This window comes from Lagenorhynchus albirostris, chromosome 14 (assembly GCF_949774975.1).
Source record: "Lagenorhynchus albirostris chromosome 14, mLagAlb1.1, whole genome shotgun sequence".
Classification (NCBI taxonomy): Eukaryota; Metazoa; Chordata; class Mammalia; order Artiodactyla; family Delphinidae; genus Lagenorhynchus; species Lagenorhynchus albirostris.
This window is the reverse complement of record NC_083108.1, coordinates 10,162,948-10,186,770: the sequence shown is the minus strand read 5'-3', so window position 1 is coordinate 10,186,770 and position 23,823 is coordinate 10,162,948.

Here is a 23,823-nt window from a genome sequence, read left to right as displayed (position 1 = left end):
ATGTTAGATACCTCTGTACCATGTGGCAAAACCAACAAGAATAAGTGAAATAAGTTTTTTCCCAAGAGCTATTTTTTAAATTTTAATTGTGGTAAGAACACTTAACATGAGAGTTACCCTCTTGACAAATTGTAAAGTGCACAGTACAGTCTTGTAAACTAGCAGCACAACATTGTACAGCAGATCTCTAGAACTTTCTCATCTTGTATAACGGAAACTTTATACCTATTGAACAACGGCTCCCCATTTCCACCTGCCCCCAGGCCCCATCAACTGCCATTCTACCCTCTGCTTCTGAGTTTGACAAATTAAGACACCTCATATAAGTGGACTCATGCAATATAGCCTTCTGTGAATGCCTCATTTCACTTGCATAATGTCCTCTAGATTCATCCATGTTCTAGTGTTTGGGTAAGGATCTAACATCTTATGGAGTATTGTTTCCTGCCTTGATACAGTATCCAGATCCACTCTGAACTGCAATTACACTTTTTCAACCTGACAGCCTGGTGCCACAAGATGTCCTGAGGGCTTATCTTAAGGCAAAAGAGAACAAGTGTGGATCAGCATTTTCTACACCGATTGTTATAATACCACTAAAAGGACAATCAGGACTGTAGAAAATCCACCGAGACAGTATTAAACTTTCTAAAGAAGGTACAGTTTGAAACTATATATTTTATGTAGAATACCATTAACAGCAAGTTTTGATTTCATTAAGGGAAGAGCTGTCATAAAACACATGTAAAGTGACCAACTAGATTTGATTTTAATATAGCACAAAGTACTATAAATTACTAAAAAATGCTTGTCCTCCCTGGGGGACAGATAGGCTGGAATCCAGCAAGTCTCTACAGGTATGCCAAAATCAAGAATGTAGACTTGGCTGTACTGATGGGACTCAAATAAGCTTAAATAAGCTTAGTCATCAAATAAGCTTAGGGATTACTTCTAGTGCGTTTTCCTCATATCAGGAGAAAAGTCTTTTTCAGGAGTGGGAGGGAAAAGAAGTAGTGCATGGAACATGACTGTATAAGAATGGAGAGTCTCAGAATTAAGTACAGCACTATCCATAGGAGAGCCAAAGCCATTACACTACGGGTTATTGGAGGTCTCCACACCATAGAACAAACGTGAGGCAGGGTGGACAGTTCCTGTGACACAGACGCTGTTTCATAACTACACAGAAACATTCTAGTAAACAACTGTCAGCTTTCACATGCAATCTGGGGGAATTCTACAAATGTCATCTGCCAGCAGGCTGATGAAAAGAGCATGAACTTTTAGAAGCATTCAAGCCAGGATTGAATTGAGTCAATCTAAATAAAGATTTAAATTAAAATAGTACAATTCATCAATGCTCTGATGAGCCATCAGTTTCTTTTTTAAAAGAAGATAATTAAGGAATGTAAATCCATTGACTAGCCGCAGACTGGACCAGCTAATGAAGTTCAGATCTAACAGCAGGCAGAGGACAAAAGCCAAATGTTATTCAAGTTCTGACCCATCCCTTGAGATAAAACTTCATTCATAAAGTTTAGGTCTACCTACATCACAGCATAGATGATCAAGGTGACTTTAATTAGATATAAAGGCTCTAATCAGCTGTGGTCTGGATGGTAGAATTTAAGGTCTACATCCTGATCATCACAGTCTTGGAGCATACTATTATTTATTATAATAATATATTAGTATTATAATAAAATTATATTCATGAACGGTTTTGGAAAGACTCATAATGTATTAAGATAGAAATAATTGAGAAATGTATTAACTGTATGTCACAGTATCAATTAGGATTCTATTGGCTGCCGTAGAAACAACAATACAAATTAAAGTTTAAATAATGGATTAAACCTTGGAGAAATGTGGAACATACATAGAAAAATGAAATAGGCTTAGGTTTAGTTGGATCCAGTGGTTTCACACTGCAATCAGTTTTCCAGGTCTGTTTGCTCTCCTCTGGTGCTTAAGAGTAAGTAAGTGTTTCCCCAAGAGTGTCCCAAACACTCCACTTTTACCTTATTGACTAATATAATCATTTGTCCATATCTGAACAAATTATGCCAAAGAGAAAAGCTTAGAACCATTAAGCCATTCCTGCACCTGGGAGTAAGAACTACCTGGTAAATAGATTAAACCCATATCTGAACAAATTATGCCAAAGAGAAAAGCTTAGAACCATTAAGCCATTCCTGCACCTGGGAGTAAGAACTACCTGGTAAATAGATTAATGTCAGCTAATCAAGGTTAGATTGTTGAATCTAGTTGGCAATCAACAGTATTCACTATAGACATGTATGTAAAATAGCTTTTTAAAAAGCTGAAAATAAAAATTTTTTTTCTGTGAATGACTTTTAGATGGTATTCTTTTCTAATTGTCCAATTTAATGTATTTTCTTTTCTTTTTTTTGAAATTGTGAGCATATATCACAATGATAAATAGAAGATAAAATAAAATGAATAACAATAAAAATGACAGTAAAACACTAGTTAATCCATATATTTCAAACAATGGCAAAATCCTTTTTCGTTAAACTCAGAAAACTTGGCTCCTAGTAAAGAAACATTCTATTGAATACGGCAACATTTTGTATGGTCTTAGAAGATTTACCTTTTGAAGTCTAGTTGCAGTAGCCATTGATTTGCTCTAATTAAAATGTTTCTGTTCATATATCTATATTTTCTTCTTTTATTTTCCGTTTTGTTTTGTTATTTTTTTTTTATTTCCTGTGGGCAGAACTTACTCTGTAGCTCTGCATCTAAGAAATAATTTTGTTTGGTTAAACTACACAAACCCCATGATAGAGGAAATTGACATTGAATAATACATAAATAACAAAAGTCCCATTCTATAAAAAAAGTATTTTAGTAATTGGTAATACATAAAAACTTTATAATAATGGAATTCAGAAGTACAACCCCAGAAAGGTAAAATTATCCCTCTTGACCCCTGGCTCTTCAGCTATCTATCTATCCATCTATCTACCTATCAGTCATCTATCATTTTTCCTTTTGCAAGACATTGTGTTCAAGGTTATAGTTACATAAAGACAAATAAGACTCTGACCAACCATCTCTTGAAAATGTAAAGCACACATCATTTTTAAGCATGAAACAAGATGCTTAACAAAATGAAATTAAAAAAAAAAAAGAAAATCCAATAAAATCACTTTGAAAGAGAGGAATGTTAACCTCCACTGACTATGTGATGAGATGTGAAATACGTGTTATTTAATCAAGAGAGAATTTAATCATGAGAGAATTTTAGAACATAACAGCTGTTTGCAGACTGAGCTGTACTGTACGAGATGTCCTGACTATTGTTTAAGTTCCCTGAAATATAATGGTACCTCTAAGACATTTCTGCATTTTATGAAAGATTTTGCATATATCTATATAAAGAAAAATCCTGTTTAAGTGGCATATATTTAAATTAATGAAAATTAGTCACTGGAAACTAGTAGTGTTTTAATATTAATTAAAGGACAATCTTTCTCCACATCAGGATCTGCAAACTAAGATGCCAATTGCCAAATACACCCAGCTTTCTGTTTTTATAAACAAAAATAGTTTTATTGAAACACAATCATTCTCCTTTGTTTACGTATTGTCTAAATTGTCTGTGGCTGTTTTCATACTCTAAGGGCAGAGTTGAGTAGTTGCAGCAGAGATTCTTGACCTACAAAATCTAAACTATTTACCCTGGGACTTCCCTGGTGGTGCAGTGGTTGCGAATCCGCCTGCCAATGCAGGGAACACGGGTTCGATCCCTGGTCCAGGAAGATCCCACATGCTGGAGCAACTAAGTTCGTAGTCCACAGCTACTGAGCCTACATGCCACAACTACTGAAGCCCGTGTACCTACAGCCCGTGCTCTGCAATGAGAGGCGACCACAATGAGAAACCTGCGCACTGCAATGAAGAGTAGCGCCCACTCGGTGCAACTAGAGAAAGCCTGTGCGTAGCAATGAAGACCCAATGCAGCCAAAAATAAATAAATTTCAAAAATATAAAATTAAATAAAATAAAATATTTACCCTGGCCATTTACAGGAAAAGTTTACCACCTTCTGATTTATATTCATGTGATGTAGTGATTTTAAGTTCATATTTATAGCATAGTTTACTTAAAAATTAAATTACATGCATTTGATCAATAGATAAATAAGCACACATAAATAAACAAAAATCTACACAGCAGCAATCATCTTGCCTGTCGGTGGGTCAATGAATTAATATGGTTGAATAAAATGTTAGCTTTTATAAATATAGCTTAAATATTTTATATTTACCTAAAATATATACATTCAGGTTAATTTTATACATATATTTTGCCCTAGGGTGTCAAGGCATTTTCTTTGAGATATTATCCTCGGAATGAGTCTCTGCATATTTTTCTATAAAACACATTCATCATATGTCTATGTTTTCCAGTTTGTTTAAGAATAAAGAAGGAGAAGCCTTCTGGGAAGATGGCGGAAGAGTAAGACGCGGAGATCACCTTCCTCCCCACAGATACACCAGTAATACATCTACACGTGGAACAACTCCTACAGAACACCTACTGAATGCTGGCAGAAGACCTCAGACCTCCCAAAAGGCAAGAAACCCCCCACGTACCTGGGTAGGGCAAAAGAAAAAAGAATAAACAGAGACAAAAGGATAGGGATGGGACCTGCACCAGTGGGAGGGAGCCGTGAAGGAGGAAAGGTTTCCACACACTAGGAAGCCCCTTCGCGGGCGGAGACTGCGGGTGGCAGAGGTGGAAGCTTCGGAGCCGCGGAGGAGAGCACAGCAACAGGGATGCGGAGGAAAAAGCGGAGAGATTCCCGCAGAGGGTCGCTGCCGACCGACACTCACCAGCCCGAGAGGTTTGTCTGCTCACCCGCCGGGGCGGGCAGGGCTGGGAGCTGAGGCTTGGGCTTCAGTCGGAGCGCAGGGAGAGGACTGGGGTTGGCGGCATGAACACAGCCTGAAGGGGTTAGTGTGCCACGGCTAGCCGGGAGGGAGTCCAGGAAAAAGTCTGGACCTGCCGAAGAGGCAAGAGACTTTTTCTTCCCTCTTTGTTTCCTGGTGCGCGAGGAGAGGGGATTAAGAGTGCTGCTTAAAGGAGCTCCAGAGACGGGCGCGAGCCGCAGCTAAAAGCGCAGACCACAGAGACGGGCATGAGATGCTAAGGCTGCTGCTGCCGCCACCAAGAAGCCTGTGTGCGAACACACGTCACTATCCACACCACCCGTCCCGGGAGCCTGTGCAGCCCGCCACTGCCAGGGTCCCGGGATCCAGGGACAACTCCCCTGGGAGAACGCACGACGCACCTCAGGCTGGTGCAACGTCACGCCGGCCTCTGCCGCCGCAGGCTCGCCCCACACTCCGTGACCCTCCCTCCCCCCGGCCTGAGTGAACCAGAGACCCCGAAACAGCAGCTCCTTTAACCCTGTTCTCTCTGAGCGAAGAACAGATGCCCTACGGCAACCTACATGCACAGGCGGGTCCAAATCCAAAGCTGAGCACCTGTGAGCTGTGAGAACAAAGAAGAGAAAGGGAAATCTCTCCCAGCAGGCTCAGAAGCAGCAGATTAAAGCTCCACAATCAACTTGATGTACCTGCATCTGTGGAATACATGAATGGACAACGAATCATCCCAAATTAAGGAGGTGGACTATGAGAGCAAGATTTATGATTTTTTCCTCTTTTTGTGTGTATGTGTGTGCTTCTGTGTGAGATTTTGTCTGTATAGCTTTGCTTCCACCATTTGTCCTAGGGTTCTATCCATCCGTTTTTTTAAAAATTTTTTTTCTTAATAATAATTTTTTAATTTTAATAACTTTATTATATTTTATCTTACTTTATTTTATTTTACTTTATCTTCTTTCTTTTTTTCCTTCCTTTCCTCCTTCCTTCCTCCCTCCCTACTTTCTTTCTTTCTTTCTACTTCTACTAATTCTTTCTTTCTACTTTTTTTCCCTTTTATGCTGAGCCATGTGGATGAAAGCCTCTTGGTGCTGCAGCCAGGAGTCAGTGCTGTGCCTCTGAGGTGGGAGAGCCAACGTCAGGACACTGGTCCACAAGAGACCTCCCAACTCCAGCTCCATATAATATCAAATGGCGAAAAACTCCCAGACATCTCGTCTCAACACCAGCACCCAGCTTCACTCAATGACCAGCAAGCTACAGTGCTGGACATCCTATGCCAAACACCTAACAAGACAGGAACACAACCCCACCCATTAGCAGAGAGGCTGCTTAAAATCATAATAAGTCCACAGACACCCCAAAACACACCACCATATGTGGACCTGCCCACCAGAAAGACAAGATCCAGCCTCATCCACCAGAACACAGGCACTAGTCCCCTCCACCAGGAAGCCTACACAAACGAATGAACCAACTTTAGCCACTGGGGACAGACACCAAAAATAAAGGGAACTACGAACCTGCAGCCTGCAAAAAGGAGACCCCAAACACAGTAAGATAAGCAAAATGAGAAGACAGAAAAATGCACAGCAGATGAAGGTGCAAGATAAAAACCCACCAGACCTAACAAATGAAGAGGAAATAGGCAGTCTACCTGAAAAAGAATTCAGAATAACGATAGTAAAGATGATCCAAAATCTTGGAAATAGAATAGACAAAATGCAAGAAACATTTAACAAGGACCTAGAAGAACTAAAGATGAAACAAACAATGATGAACACAATAAATGAAATTAAAAATACTATAGATGGGATCAATAGCAGAATAACTGAGGCAGAAGAGCGGATAAGTGACCTGGAAGATAAAATAGTGGAAATAACTACTGCACAGCAGAATAAAGAAAAGAGAATGAAAAGAACTGAGGACAGTCCCAGAGACCTCTGGGACAACATTAAATGCACCAACATTCGAATTATAGGGGTTCCAGAAGAAGAGAAATAGAAAGGGACTGAGAAAATATTTGAAGAGATTATAGTTGAAAACTTCCCTAATATGGGAAAGGAAATAGTTAATCAAGTCCAGGAAGCACAGAGAGTCCGATACAGGATAAATCCAAGGAGAAATACGCCAAGACACATATTAATCAAACTGTCAAAAATTAAATACAAAGAAAACATATTAAAAGCAGCAAGGGAAAAACAACAAATAACACACAAGGGAATCCCCATAAGGTTAACAGCTGATCTTTCAGCAGAAACTCTGCAAGCTAGAAGGGACTGGCAGGACATATTTAAAGTGGTGAAGGAGAAAAACTTGCAACCAAGATTACTCTACCCAGCAAGGATCTCATTCAGATTTGATGGAGAAATTAAAACCTTTACAGACAAGCAAAAGCTGAGAGAGTTCAGCACCACCAAACCAGCTTTAAAACAACTGCTAAAGGAACTTCTCGAGGCAAGAAACACAAGAGAATGAAAAGACCTACAATAACGAACCCAAAACAATTAAGAAAATGGGAATAGGAACATACATATCGATAATTACCTTAAATGTAAATGGACTAAATGCTCCCACCAAAAGACAGAGATTGGCTGAATGGATACAAAAACAAGACCCATATATTTGCTGTCCACAAGAGACCTACTTCAGGCCTAGAGACACATACAGACTGAAAGTGAGGGGATGGAAAAATATATTTCATGCAAATGGAAACCAAAAGAAACCTGGAGTAGCAATTCTCATATCAGACAAAATGGACTTTAAAATAAAGACTATTAGAAAAGGCAAAGAAGGACACTATATAATGATCAAGGGATTGATCCAAGAAGAAGATATAACAATTGTAAATATTTATGCACCCAACATAGGAGCACCTCAATACATAAGGCAAATACTAACAGCCATAAAAGGGGAAATTGACAGTAACACATTCATAGTAGGGGACTTTAACACCCCACTTTCACCAATGGACAGATCATCCAAAATGAAAATAAATAAGGAAACACAAACTTTAAATGATACATTAAACAAGATGGACTTCATTGATATTTATAGGACATTCCATCAAAAAACAACAGAATACACATTTTTCTCAAGTGCTCATGGAACATTCTCCAGGATAGATCATATCTTGGGTCACAAATCAACCCTTGGTAAATTTAAGAAAATTGAAATTGTATCAAGTATCTTTTCTGACCACAATGCCATGAGACTAAATATCAATTACAGGAAAAGATCTGAAAAAAATACAAACACATGGAGGCTAAACAATACACTACTTAATAACGAAGTGATCGCTGAGGAAATCAAAGAGGAAATAAAAATATACCTAGAAACAAATGACAATGGAGACACAACAACCCAAAATCTATGGGATGCAGCAAAAGCAGTTCTAAGAGGGAAGTTTATACCAATATAATCCTACCTTAAGAAACAGGAAATATCTTGAATAAACAACCTAACCTTGCACCTAAAGCAATTCGAGAAAGAAGAACAAAAAAATCCCAAAGTTAGCAGAAGGAAAGAAATCATAAAAATCAGATCAGAAATAAATGAAAAAGAAATGAAGGAAAGGATAGCAGAGATCAATAAAACTAAAACTGGTTCTTTGAGAAGATAAACACAATGGATAAACCATTAGTCAGACACATCAAGAAAAAAAGGGAGAAGACTCAAATCAATAGAATTAGAAATGAAAAAGAAGTAACAACTGACACTGCAGAAATACAAAAGATCATGAGAGATTACTACAAGCAACTCTATGCCAATAAAATGGAAAACCTGGATGAAATGGACAAATTCTTGGAAATGCACAATGTGCCAAGACTGAATCAGGAAGAAATAGAAAATATGAACAGAGCAATCACCAGCACTGAAATTGAAAGTGTGATTAAAAATCTTCCAACAAACAAAAGCCCATGACCAGATGGCTTCACAGGCTAATTCTATCAAACATTTGGAGAAGAGCTAACACCTATCCTTCTCAAACTCTTCCAAAATATGGCAGAGGGAGGAACACTCCCAAACTCATTCTACAAGGCCACCGTTACCCTGATACCAAAACCAGACAAGGATGTCACAAAGAAAGAAAACTACAGGCCAATATCACAGATGAACATAGATGCAAAAATCCTCAACAAAATACTAGCAAACAGAATCCAACAGCACATTAAATGGATCATACACCATGACCAACTGGGATTTATTCAGGGATGCAAGGATTCTTCAATATATGCAAATCAATCAATGTGATATACCATATTAACAAATTGAAGGAGAAAACCATATGATCATCTCAATAGATGCAGAGAAAGCTTTTGACAAAATTCATCACCCATTTATGATAAAAACCCTACAGAAAGTAGGCATAGAGGGAATTTTCCTCAACATAATAAAGGCCATATATGACAAACCCACAGCCAACATCATCCTCAATGGTGAAAAACTGAAACCATTTCCACTAAGGTCAGGAACAAGACAAGGTTGCCCACTCTCACCACTCTTATTCAACATAGTTTTGGAAATTTTAGCCACAGCAATCAGAGAAGAAAAGGAAATAAAAGGAATCCAAATCAGAAAAGAAGAAGTAAAGCTGTCACTGTTTGCAGATGACATGATACTATATATAGAGAATCCTAAAGATGCTACCAGAAAACTACTAGAGCTAATCAATGAAGTTGGTAAAGTAGCAGGATACAAAATTAATGCACAGAAATCTCTGGCATTCCTACACACTAATGATGAAAAATCTGAAAGTGAAATCAAGAAAACACTCCCATTTACCATTGCAACAAAAAGAATAAAATATCTAGGAATAAACCTACCTAAGGAGACAAAAGACCTGTATGCAGAAAATTATAAGACACTGATGAAAGAAACTAAAGATGTTACAAATAGATGGAGAGATATACCATGTTCTTGGATTGGAAGAATCAACATTGTGAAAATGACTCTACTACCAAAAGCAATCTACAGATTCAATGCAATCTCTATCAAACTGCCACTGGCATTTTTCACAGAACTAGAACAAAAAATTTCACAATTTGTGTGGAAACACAAAAGACCCCGAATAGCCAAAGCAATCTTGAGAACGAAAAACGGAGCTGGAGGAATCAGACTCCCTGACTTCAGACTATACTACAAAGCTACAGTAATCAAGACAGTATGGTACTGGCACAAAAACAGAAAGATAGATCAATGGAACAGGATAGAAAGCCCAGAGATAAACCCATGCAATATGGTCACCTTATCTTTGATAAAGGAGGCAGGAATGTACAGTGGAGAAAGGACAGCCTCTTCAATAAGTGGTGCTGGGAAAACTGGACAGGTACATGTAAAAGTATGAGATTATATCACTCCCTAACACCATACACAAAAATATGCTCAAAATGGGTTAAAGACCTAAATGTAAGGCCAGAAGCTATCAAACTCTTAGAGGAAAACATAGGCAGAACACTATGACATAAATCACAGCAAGATCCTTTTTGACCCACCTCCTAGAGAAATGGAAATAAAAACACAAATAAACAAATGGGACCTAATGAAGCTTCAAAGCTTTTGCACAGCGAAGGAAACCATAAACAAGACCAAAAGACAACCCTCAGAATGGGAGAAAATATTTGCAAATGAAGCAACTGATAAAGGATTAATCTCCAAAAGTTTTAACCAGCTCATGCAGCTCAATAACAAACAAACAAAAAAAAACGCAATCCAAAAATGGGCAGAAGACCTAAATAGACATTTCTCCAAAGAAGATATGCAGACTGCCAACAAACACATGAAAGAATGCTCAACATCATTAATCATTAGAGAAATGCAAATCAAAACTACAATGAGATATTATCTCACACCAGTCAGAGTGGCCGTCATCAAAAAATCTAGAAACAACAAATGCTGGAGAGGGTGTGGAGCAAAGGGAACCCTATTGCACTGTTGGTGGGAATGTAAATTGATACAGCCACTGTGGAGAACAGTATGGAGGTTCCTTTAAAAACTACAAATGGAACTACCATATGACCCAGCAATCCCACTACTGGGCATATACCCTGAGCAAACCATAATTCAAAGAGTCATGTACCAAAATGTTCATTGCAGCTCTATTTACAATAGTCCGAAGATGGAAACAACCTAAGTGTCCATGATCGGATGAATGGATAAAGAAGATGTGGCACATATATACAATGGAATATTACTCAGCCATAAAAAGAAACGAAATTGAGCTATTTGTAATGATGTGGATGGACCTAGAGTCTGTCATACAGAGTGAAGTAAGTCAGAAAGAGAAAGACAAATACCGTATGCTAACACATATATGGAATTTAAGAAAAAAAAATATCATGAAGAACCTAGGGGTAAGACAGGAATAAAGACACAGACCTACTAGAGAATGGACTTGAGGATATGGGGAGGGGGAAGGGTAAGCTGTGACAAAGCGAGAGAGAGGCATGGACATATATACACTACCAAACGTAAGGTAGATAGCTAGTGGGATGCAGCCGCATAGCACAGGGAGATCAGCTCGGTGCTTTGTGACCGCCTGGAGGGGTGGGAAGGGAGGGTGGCAGGGACGGATACACAACAGGGAAGAGATATGGGAACATATGTATATGTATAACTGATTCTCTTTGTTATAAAGCAGAAACTAACACACACACACACACACACACACACACAAAAGAATAAAGAAGGAATTTAAAGAAAGATGTGAAGGCATACAGTTTAATAAACTATTTTTAAGGGATGTGTTAGGTTATCAATGAATCATGGTAGAAGGTACACATAGTTCCCATATTCCCCCTGCCCCACACATGCAGAGCCTCTTCTACTGTCAACATCCCCCATCAAAGTGGAGCATTTTTTACACTTGATGAACCTACAGGGATACATAATTATCACCCAAAGTCCATAGTTTACATTAAGATTTACTATGGTGCTGTACATTCTATGAATCTGGAGAAATGTTTGGACATGTATCCACCGTTACAGATACAGAGTAATTTCATGGCCCTAAAAATCCTCTGTATTCTGCCTATTCATTCTACCCTCCCAGTTAACTCCTGGCAACTACTGATCTTTTTATTTTCTCTACAGTTTTACCTAAAGTTTTACAAAATGTCAAATATTTGGTATCATACAGTATGTAGCCTTTTCAGATTGGCTTCTTTTCCTTACAATAGGGGTTTAAGTTTCCTCTATGTTTTCTTCATGGCTTGATAACTCACTTGTTTAATCCCTGAATAATATTCTACAGTTTATCCTTTCACCTACTGAAGGACATCTTGATTGCTTCCAAGTGTTAGCAATTATGAATAAAGCTGTCATAAACATCCGTGTACAGGCTTTTGTGTGGATATAAATGTTTCCTCTTTGGTTTCAATGATTTTTTTCATATCTATTTTTTAAAATGCTTTTATTCATACCCTTCAATAGCTTTTTAACACCTTGCTTTTAATAAGCATTTCTAGAACATATATCTCAGATTTAATAGAAAAATAATGGCTTCTACTTTTCAGACATATTTCATTTGTTATATTTTATAAATCTATGTTTTCAATAATTAGAAAACCTCATATAAATATTTTGCAAACTAACATAGCTGGCTTTTTGGAAGAATATATTTGCATGGTTGGGAGAAAAAGTGTGCTCATATATCAGAGAGTATTACGGCAGGTTCAGAGTGTTCTGTTTTGCAGAAGAAATGGAAAGCTTCAGTTACTTCATTTTATGGTACATATGGAACGGCTGTGCTATGATAGAAACTATTTAATACTCACTGCATTTCTACGATGTAGTTGTTGGCCCCCTTTACATTTGAGTAAATGTGAGACAAATAGCAAAGCAAGGTCTTGAAGAGTCAAAGGATATTTTATGCCAAAGCCTATATTACACTCACTATAACACAATCCCTCTTTACTGAAGAAAACAAACAACTTTTAAAAGAAACACTTCTCTTAAAAACATGATGGGCAATCTAATTTAGTAGTATTATAGTAGGCACCACTTGTAAAGCAATAAAACTAAGCATATAAGCACTTAAACTAATGTCCTTTCTTCCTTAATTGATTCCTTTTTTGTCCTTCCCAAGAAATTTTTGACCATCTACTATTTCTCAGGCCCCTGTCTTAGTGTTGGAGGTACACTCAGGAATGTTCCCGAAAAAAAAGTCTCTATCTAGATGAAGTTCATGTCCTAGTTTAGAGCATAGTGAATAGACATGGTAAATTAGTAAAATATATAGTATATTAGATAAACAAAAGTGTTAAGTAGAAAAATAGAGGAGGTAAGGGGGGTAGTTAGTATTGTCACGGGGTAGGAAGCACAAAATTTTATACAGAAGATTCAGAAAAGGTCCAACTGAGGAGATAGCGGGTAAATACATGACTAAGATGAGGGAGTGAGCCCTGAAGTTATCAAGCTGAAGAACAGCTTAGGTCACACAAAACAATTATCCAAAAATGCTCAAGAAACATCAAGGCATCCTTCATGGCTGGAGTGCAGAGAGGTAGAAAGCAGAAGGTGATGATGATGTGTGTATGTGTGTGTGTGTGTGTGTGTGTGTGTGTGTGTGTGAGACTTGTGCACATGGGGGCAGATTTTATAAGGTCTTTCTGACAACTTTAGGTTATTTGGCTTTTACAAGGAGTGAGTTGGGAAGCATTGGACAGTTTTAAATGAAAGACGATGTCATTTTATTTACATTTTAAAGAACCAATCTAGTTTATGGGTTGAGATTACAATGTCAGGGGTCATGATGGAAAAAAGGGTAAGACATGTTAAGAGCTGTTGTAAAAATCAGATCTGTTTTCTGGATTATAGCAAACTTATGAAGCAGGTAATAATTGATCAGGCAAATCTGGTTGTAAGGAAAAGAGATTTATCTCCAGAAATGACTTGGCTACTTTCTCTCTCTGTGTTCCTTTTCCAATTAATATCAAATTACGTTATTAATCTCCTCTCTCTGTGTACGGCTTTCTTTCACTCAGAGTTTCTGTTTATTTATAATTTATCTTATTTATGGCTGATTGTCAACACAAATTCTTAGTGACAGATTTTCAACTTCTACTAGTAAAAGCCTATTCTCTTCCTGTTGAAACTTCTAAGGGGACAATAGCCAGGTCACGGAAGCAACCTAAATGTTCATTGACAGACAAAAGGATAAAGAAGATGTGGTACATACATATAATGGAATATTACTCAGCCGTAAAGAGGAATGAAACTGGGTCATTTGTAGAGACGTGGATGGACCTAGAGACTGTCATACAGAATGAAATAAGTCAGAAAGAGAAAAACGAATATCACATATTAACGCATATATGTGGAATCTAGAAAAATGGTACAGATGAACTGGTTTGCAAGGCAGAAAAAGAGACACAGCTGTAGAGAACAAACGTATGGACACCAAGGGGGGAAAGTGGCAGGGGTGGTGGTGGGATAAATTGGGAGATTGGAATTGACATATATACACTAATATGTATAAAATAAATAACTAATAAGAACTTGCTGTATAAAAATAAATAAAGTTAAATTTAAAAAAAAACTTCTAAGGGGACAAAGTAGTTTATGTACATCAGCAATGATCCTATACTCCCTTACTTTTTGGATTCACAACCTCTGTCAGTTTCAATGGCAAAGGAAGTAGATGATGTTGTACGCAACAAATGGCAATTCTCCAGGGCATCCCTTCCAGCAGCAGTAGGATAAAGGATGCTGTGACTCTTTGGGGTGATATGGAGTTGTCAGGCATCATAATATATGCTGGTTGCTATTATTTTCATCCTCATATAAGGAGTGAGGAAACTAAAGTTCAGAGAATGCCATGCAGTTAGAATGTTTTGCAGCCATATCTCAAGCTTCTGTCATCTGATGCCAGAAATGACACAGTTTCCAGTCTATCACATTGTCTATATTTAGGAATGCAAGCGAATATACAGCATTCATTCTTTCACAGAATGTTTACTGAGTGTTACTATGTGCAATGTACTGGGCTAGAAATAGACAAAAACAAGCAAATCAAAATTCCCACTACTGCCTTTCCCTACAGGAATCATGGCATCTATTAAAGAGCTCTGCATTGTACCAAATGTCCTAATGAATTTTAAACCTTTAACACATACACACCCACATGCTTTAAGTAGCTTATGTACAAACAATAACAAAATTGGACACACACATATATTATAGTTTTATATTCTATATATATTCCAATTTTAGAATTTATAATTGTTATTTGCAGGAGACTTTGCCCAACCATTAATTCTTGGGTTAAGTTACTGGAAGCCTAACACTTGAAACCTCCCTATATTTATATACTACATAATATAAGCCTATAGATATGGAAGATATAGACTAATATTTATTTTACCTCAACTACTCTTATACGTTCCTTCCATACAATTATTTTAATTAATCCTCATAACAGCCTCAGTAGGTAGATGGTTTTCCCATGTCAGGGTTGAACAGATTATAGACCAGAGAGGTCAAGTAATTTCTTCAAATTGTACAGAGAGTAAATGATAGAATCAGAATTCAAGCTTATGAAGTACAATACCAGTCCCTGTAATCTTGACTAGTACGTTTGGGGATTTTGTAGAGGGTGATTAAGGAGTGAGAAATGTGCTTGAGTTGACAAGAGTGAGTGGAAGACACAGGTGGTTTGCTTTCAAATGATCCTCTTACTAAATTATCAGATAGAAGATAAATCTGTATACAGATACTAGTAATATATGTGAATTGTGGAATAATAACAAAATGATAATAAATAGGCACTTTTTAAAACATCTTTATTAGAGTATAATTGCTTTACAATGGTGTGTTAGTTTCTGCTTTATAACAAAGTGAATCAGCTATATATGTTCTATATTTTTTTATCTGCATTCTATCATGACACTATCAAAGAATGAGAGTGTAAGATTGAGACAGAAATGAAAGATGTCATGACAAACAAACAAACAAAAAATATTTTAAGTATATTTTGAATTAAAATGTACAAAGAAGGGACCATATGCTAATGTAAGACTTTTCAATATGGCAATAGCAAATATTAATATTTATAATGTTTTTCTCTGCCCAAAGCATGCTTCCTGTAAACTGATTTTATTCGTTTAACAATTTATATGATCTATCTTATATTTGTTTTTATGATTGAATGAGGACATATGGAGGAAATGTATGTTTATTTTACCTTAAGTTATATTTTTTAAGTTCTTGCATTATTCACACAATACAATTTGGCAAGACTAATATAGAAAAAACAAATGAATTAAATGTTTTCTTGTGAAGCCCCAAAGAAATTCTTACAGATATGTATGTTAACCTCTCAATACTTTGTTTTCTTAGTGATGGTGGATTCTGTCTGTTAGGATGATTAGCCCCACAGATTCATCCTTATTGGGATAATAATGGACGCTTTTATCCAAGATACCAAAGGATTATCTAACATACATTACATTTAGGTCTAACATACATTTAGGTCACACTGTGTATACCGAAGCATTTTATGGTGAATAAAGCAATCATTTTGATCTATGTTAGCATTGTTTGGAATCAACAATAGCTAATGAGAAGTCAAGAAAAGAGTCACCTATCATATGTTTGCTGATGATATGCATAATGTATTGGTTTTCATCTTCCAAGGGGCAGATGGCAAGATGGGATTAGATGTGCAATATTGGGGGAAGTGCCTGGGAATGATGAACATGAAGAATCAGAAGTAACTAAGGAAAACAGTCAGACCACAATGCAAGCCTGATGCCTGTGAGAAGGAAGTGGAAAGGAAGGAGGATGGAATAGGAGAGATTTAAGATTACAGCATTATTCTGATAAATTGTTGGTTGAGCTCATGGGCAGTCTTTGACTCAAAGCATCCTTTGAAATAGAGTTTCATAGAAATAGGCCTGTACTAGTAGCTCTGTCATGGTCAATCATTGGCTGGGAGCAGCCTCAGGGAGTCATGAATGTGGCGCCAACATGGTGGTGGATCCAGAGTCCAGAGGGATATTAGCGGGGGCTGTCACTCAACCATGCTCCTCACAGCAGAAGATCACATAGAAATGTTCATGGCTATCACAATTACCATACTGAAGTGGTTTGCAGAAAGACTCTTTTTCTCCCCCTATTACAAATGTATAGAGACTCACAAACTCAATATCAAATGCCAAATATTATTTTTGGTAGATATTTGTAAAATCAAGTCACCTACCATCTGACTAACTATATGGATAGCATGGACTAAAATAGGGTAACCAGAAAGTGTTCCCATCATTTTCTATTTTACATGTATCTTTATCTGAAAGCTCCTCCAGGAGAGTGGACGCCCCCACCATTATTGTCTTTATTCTGCTGCTACTGAGCATCACTTTCCATCCAAAACTCTATTGTGTCAACTGGGTTGACACTCCTTTTCTGCTGAAGCATGAGAGAAATAGGCAGTAAAGGCTATTTCCTCATAAGCCTGCTTTAAGACTAAGATAAAAGATGCATATGCTATGAATATGTCTTTACTTAAAGGAAAATTTTACTATGGAATTAAAATTTTGACATGATAAAGAATCTAAAAATCTTGAAATTTTCCTTGAATCTTAGAAAGACAAACACTTAGACTTTCCTAAATAGGCCGTCACATGCTTCTTTCACTTCTGATGCAGCTCTGTTATTTCCAAGTTTTTGCCTGTGCTGCAATTTATTTATTGTCATTTTGTTTGATAGTGAGAATTGTCAAAAGCATTTCTCTATAGTCAATGGTAGTTTTATCAACTTAACTTACACTTCATATTAAAATGATTACAGTGAACTTCAGAAAGGTATACAAACCAAAGTTTCTGCATATAAGAATGAACGTCTTAAATCATTAGTTTAGATGTTTGCACCTGAACTGTGCAAGTAAATAAGAAGCACTTGACTTAGTTGGAATGAAATTGCTCTAGTGGCATTAAGGATATCCAATAAACAATGAAAAGTGTGAAAGCTCATAAGACATGATAAAGGCAGTTCTGTGTAACAAGTTATGACACTGCTCTTTATAAGGCTGGCATCGGACCTTGTGTGCATTCCCAGTGGGAAACATTATAGGATAATCCAACATAATGCACTGTCAGGCTAACATTATGGGCTTGTTTTCCTGTATTTCCATATTAACATTACGGGGAATGTGAATATCCAAAATCAAATATAAAATCATTCTCCAGAACATTACTTCAAAGGTATGGAGAAGAAAATAAATAACTGTAGCACATTTTTCATTAATGTTCAAATAAAACTGATGGTTAGTTTATACAAACACTGAAATTTGAGATATAATTACATATATATGAGTGAATTTATGTAATGTTACTGGATCTCAACTTCATTCACACATAACCATTACAAAAATATACTAAATCCAAGGGCATCTGAAGAGTTTTTAATGTTAAATATCTGGTCAATTCAAATATCATTTGGCATAGGATCTTACTGGAGAAACATATAAAATCATTTGAATTAAAAGGCTGGTAGTCTCTGATAAACTAAATTTAACTTCATTGCTCATAACTGTTTTGATCTGTCTTAGTAAGTTTTTGCTTTCACTATATATTATAAAGAATAAATTCAGTTCCGAGGAAGCAACTGACTTGTAGAGACTGATTTATGTTCGAACACCTTCTTTTTTCCATTTCAATACATCTTTTAGAAATCCCAAGAAGAACGTTTAGATGTTAAGGAAATCTGTAGCAAAAGTATTTCTAACCTAAACCAATGAATAGTAGTTGTTTTCTTCACCGATAAAATTGATAGCTGATGCAAGCTGTATTTTTTTCTTCTGTACTCTCTTTGTAGGTATTTTTGCAACAAGATAACAATGGCTTCACTGATTGCTTCTCACTGGGAAACACACTTAAGTGGGAAATGCACTATCTAGGTAGTTTCTGTGAGGAAAAACAACTTTGTCACTGGGTGAAAGAAGTATGTAAAATGCATTACTTCAACCTTTTTTTCAAAGTTGCACTGGCATGCAGAGGATCAGGAACGCTTGTTTGTATTTGAGTCCACAGTGCACTATGGTTTGCCTCTTTTCATAACAAAAATTTCCCCTCACTATGACTATATTTTCCTTAACATGGACTACAAAAATGGGTCCTAGGTTAACAGTTTATTCTACATGTAATTATAATTAAAGAGGTATGTTTTGGATAAAAAATCATTATTAGACTATGACTAATGCCTAAATTAATTAACATGGTTATGTTGGATAAAAATATGCACTGTTTTCCTGTGTTAAGTGGATAATTTTCTGTGAATGGTTGTATCTGTCAGGATAGACTAACTCAGGCTGTGGTTTAAAAGAAACTGTAAAATCTGGGCTTCCCTGGTGGCGCAGTGGTTGAGAGTCCGCCTGCCGATGCAGGGGACGCGTGTTCGTGCCCTGGTCCGGGAAGATCCCACATGCCGCGGAGCAGCTGGGCCCGTGAGCCGTGGCTGCTGGGCCTGCGCGTCCGGAGCCTGCGCGTCCGGAGCCTGTGCTACGCAACGGGAGAGGCGACTGCAATGAGAGGCCCGCGTACCGAAAAAACTGTAAGATTTTAGCAGCTTAAAAAAATAAATGATTCTTTCTCTGAAACCTACATTTTATAGAAGGTAGCTGGGACTCCACTTTGTGTATATTCTCTCCAGAACTCAAGTTATCAGGGCAGACACTATATTGAATTGATGCATGTTGTCAGGGTCTGATAATGAAAGACTGATGGTTCTTTAAATTTCCACCTGGACCTGACAAATGTCACTTCTGCTCATGTTTTATGGGCCTTCGATGGAGTGGGGCAGTGAAATCATAATAGGCTCCTAGAAGGAGAGCCAGCAGTATTAGAGGGACTACCACAGGGCAACTATTTGTCCAAATATTGGGTTCCTCTCCTTACCACATGCAGACACACTCAGTCCTCTGGGGAACAATGCAAAAGTCCCATCCAGTTATTATGTTCCAGCCCATCTTCCAAAAATTCTGAGTGATATCTGTTTTTTTTTTTTATCATGTCCAAATGTGATTCCTCTTGGTCTAGAGACCTACGTATTAGAAAGCCAAGTTTTCTCAAAACTCAAACAATGTGCAATGATAGAATAGGTACAGAGCCCACAATATGCTCTTGAATTTGGAAAGAATACAGAACACACAGAGCAGTGACCATATAGGTAGCAGTTTTGAACTCTCCCAGGAAAGCATGGCAAGAGCCCTTACCCCAGCATGGGAAACACTTCAGGGTTAGGTCTTAACTCTGCTCCCTAGGAAGAAATAGCCAATTAATTTTTCTCTGTAAATTTTGACATCACATTCTGGCAGTTTCTTTTTATCCTTTATTCTCCCTGACCATGTCTAAATTAGATTGGAGAATATATCCTTACCAGGGCTAAGCAACTTTCTCAGCCCATTTCCTGACTCTAGACACCTGGAGACCAAAGGGACCCTTTAAGGGACTCTCAATGAATTGGATGGTGCCCACCCTTATTGGGGAGGGCCATCTACTTTACTGAATCCACAGATTCAAATGTTAAGCTCATCCAGAAACACCCCCACTGAACATACCTAGAAATAATATTTAATCTAGGCACTCCATGGCACAGTCAAGTTGACACATAGAATTAACCTATCAACAACTTTTTGTTGCTGTTGTTAGAATTTAAAACAACTTCTTAAACAACAAGGTCTTACTGTATAGCACAGAGAACTATATTCAAGATCCTATGACAAACCATAGTGGGAAAGAATATTAAAAAAGAATATAACTATATGTATAACTGAATCTCTTTGCTGTACAGCAGAAATTAACATAACATTGTAAATCAACTATACTCCAATAAAACATAAATTAAAAAAACTTCTTAATTTCTTAATTGTGGGGTTACTTAACTTCCTATACTCAAATGTTTTCATGCCATTGCTTATTTTTTAGTATGCTATCTAATTAATCTATGACTTAAAAAATAATCTATGTATGATATTAAATGATAAATTTGCATGCTGAGGGTATGAAGGAGGAAAAAAAAATTCCTTTGAAGGGGTTCAGAACAAGCCTCCCCAGAATGTGCCACTTTGGCATGTGGATTATTTTAAGCTGAAGACAATCAAGGCCCAAAAGACTCAGAAAGAGATTTTTATTTCCCCCTTAACTTCCTAAAATAATTTAGAAGGGGTGCCTGGCTCAGAGAGAGAGCTATTACTAGAGATAACTTTTTATCTGAATGACCCATCTGTCTGACAGGGCAAACATCTAATAATCAAACATTTGCTCTTCTTATTGCCTTGTAAATTATCCTCCACCCCTTTGAAGCCCCAGGCCCCTATCCCAATCCTTAGCTCAGAATACAAGATTCACCTGCACAACTTGCCCTTTGGGACTCCCATGCATTCATAATTAAATTTGTTTTTCTCCTATTGATCTGTCTTAGGTCAATTTAATTATTAGACCAGCCAAAGAATCCAGAAGGGTAGAGGAGAAGTTTTTCTTCCTCTACACCCTCTAAACTTGTAGGTTTTTGGCTGAGACACCCCTGTAAAAAAAAGACAGATTAACAGAAAAACAAACAAAAGTTTTATAACATGTGTACCTTCTATATACGTGAGAGATAGACAGGAAAATTGAGTAACTCTCTGAGAGGGTCCACACCATCACCTTAAACATCATCTTCCTCTAAAGACAAAAGAAAGATATTGGAGGTCTGGGAGCCGCTTATGGGAGGTTAACAGGAAAGCACAGTAAATAGGATATGGTTGTTATGAAGACTTAAGACACTATCATCTCCATTGATAACAGTTTCTAGAGATTTGGTCATCCCTCTCTGGTTATGGTAAGGGAAACACCTGTACAAATGGAGATTTCCCTTGCACGCGTAAATATCTCTTACAAAAGGGTAACTTCTACTCAGTTTTCAGAGCTTCTCCTGTGTCTGCTGTCTTTTAAAAACAGCCAGCTTAAGATAATCGTCATGCCAAGCATGCTTATTTTGGGGTGAAAAATTCTGCTCCCCTTCACGTGTGAGATGCACTGAAATTTCATTTGTATCAGAAATTCATTACAAGAGAATATGTAGCAAAATACTTACTGCATATAAGTAAGGAAAATATTTGTTACGTTTCAGTAACTATGGCAACATTGTGTATATTTTGTCAAAGAAGGGAGAAAGCTGCTCTCTGTTTCCAATCTTGTTTTTTTATACCACTTTCCTGATATCTAAATTTAGCAAGAAATGTTTACCTTGATGTAATTATATTTCCAATACCTCACAAATTAAAAAAATACTAAAAGTTTACTCAAACTGAAGGCTGTTTAAATAAATGAAATTTAAAAATCTCATACTAGAGGTTTATGTTCTTACTAATTTAGTGAAAAAAAATTGCATGATAAAAATTTTAAAAAAATAAAACTTTAAAATGAGACTAGTCAAGTGTAGGGGAGCAAAATTTGTCACCCCAAAATGTGTCTCTTTGGCATGAGAATTACTTTATATGAATTATTTTTAAGAAAGAGCAGACACAGGAAGTCTTTCTTTTCACCTTCCCTTTAACTACCTAAAAGAATTTAGATAAAGGGCCAGTTCAGGAAGGGTATTATCATTAGAGATATCTGCAAAGAATGTGGGCTGGATGGAATGGAAGGAACTCAGAAGGGCTTGGAGACCAGTGTACACTAGGTGTCCCATTGTCTCTGCATAGTTCAGCAAACATTTGTTTACCAAACATTTGTTTTCCCATCTCCATGTGAATTGCCTCCCTTCCCTTTGAAGTCCCGAACTCCTACCCCTTCTCTTTCTTTCCATTGGCACGTAAGCCTCAATTGGCTAACCTGTCCTGGAGCTCATATTCCTATGGAGCCCTGTACATATGTATTAAACTGTTTTTTTTCTCCTGTTAATCCGTCTCACATCAATTTAATTCTTAGATCAGACAGAAGAACCCAGAAGGGTAGAGAAAAAATGTTTTTCCTTTCCCACCACAAGTTATTATGGCATGTTAATATTTTTGACATGACTAGGTGATTTGTAAACTATTTTTGTAAATTGTAATGGTTCTGTTTTTGTTTTTAATAAATGCAATGGGATGCTTCTCACTGCTATTTAAGTAAATTATTGCTGTTGGTTGCATAAAAATATGGATCAAACTTATGCAACTACATAAGAAACGGTAAGTAGATGGAAATTTAAATTTGCATGTAATTTTCCAAAACTTTATTCTTTTCTAAATCATCAGGCTCATATCTAAATTAAAAATATGCTTGTCATGGAGTTTATCCACACTCACAGAGATACATTTAACAAACCCAAGTAACACTTTCTTCAAGTTATAGTTCATACTACATTCAGTATCTTGTAATAACCTATAATGGAAAAGAATCTGAAAAAGAATATATATATATATATCTGAATCACTTTGTTGTACAATGAAATGTATTGATAAATCAACTATACTTCATCAAAAAAAAAAAGAGGGAAAAAAATGATATAGTTCATATACTTCAACTTTTCTCCAGCACTACTAGTTTCTTTGCTCAGAGGCAAATTAATATGGGAAGGAGACATGGAGAAACATGATGATCCATTCTTCAAGGGATATTAAAACATAACCATAACAGACAAAAATACATTCCAGTCTCCTCAGATTTCTATAGGCAGATGATTCTTAACTGGCAAAATATTAATTGATTTCAATTCTGCTAAAGTTAACGGCAATATCAAGAAAAACTAAAGATAAATTTATCATCAGACCTGACCTAGTTCTCCAGAGTACTTTTTTCAAGTTAGATTTTAAAGTAAAACTACATAATGTGACCCAAACCCTGACACCAGTTATCTGGGTTTTTTTTTTAAGTGTTATGTTTTCGTTTTTAATATTCTCTATAGGATGATAACCTATGCCCATGTCAGTAAAATTACCTGCACTTCC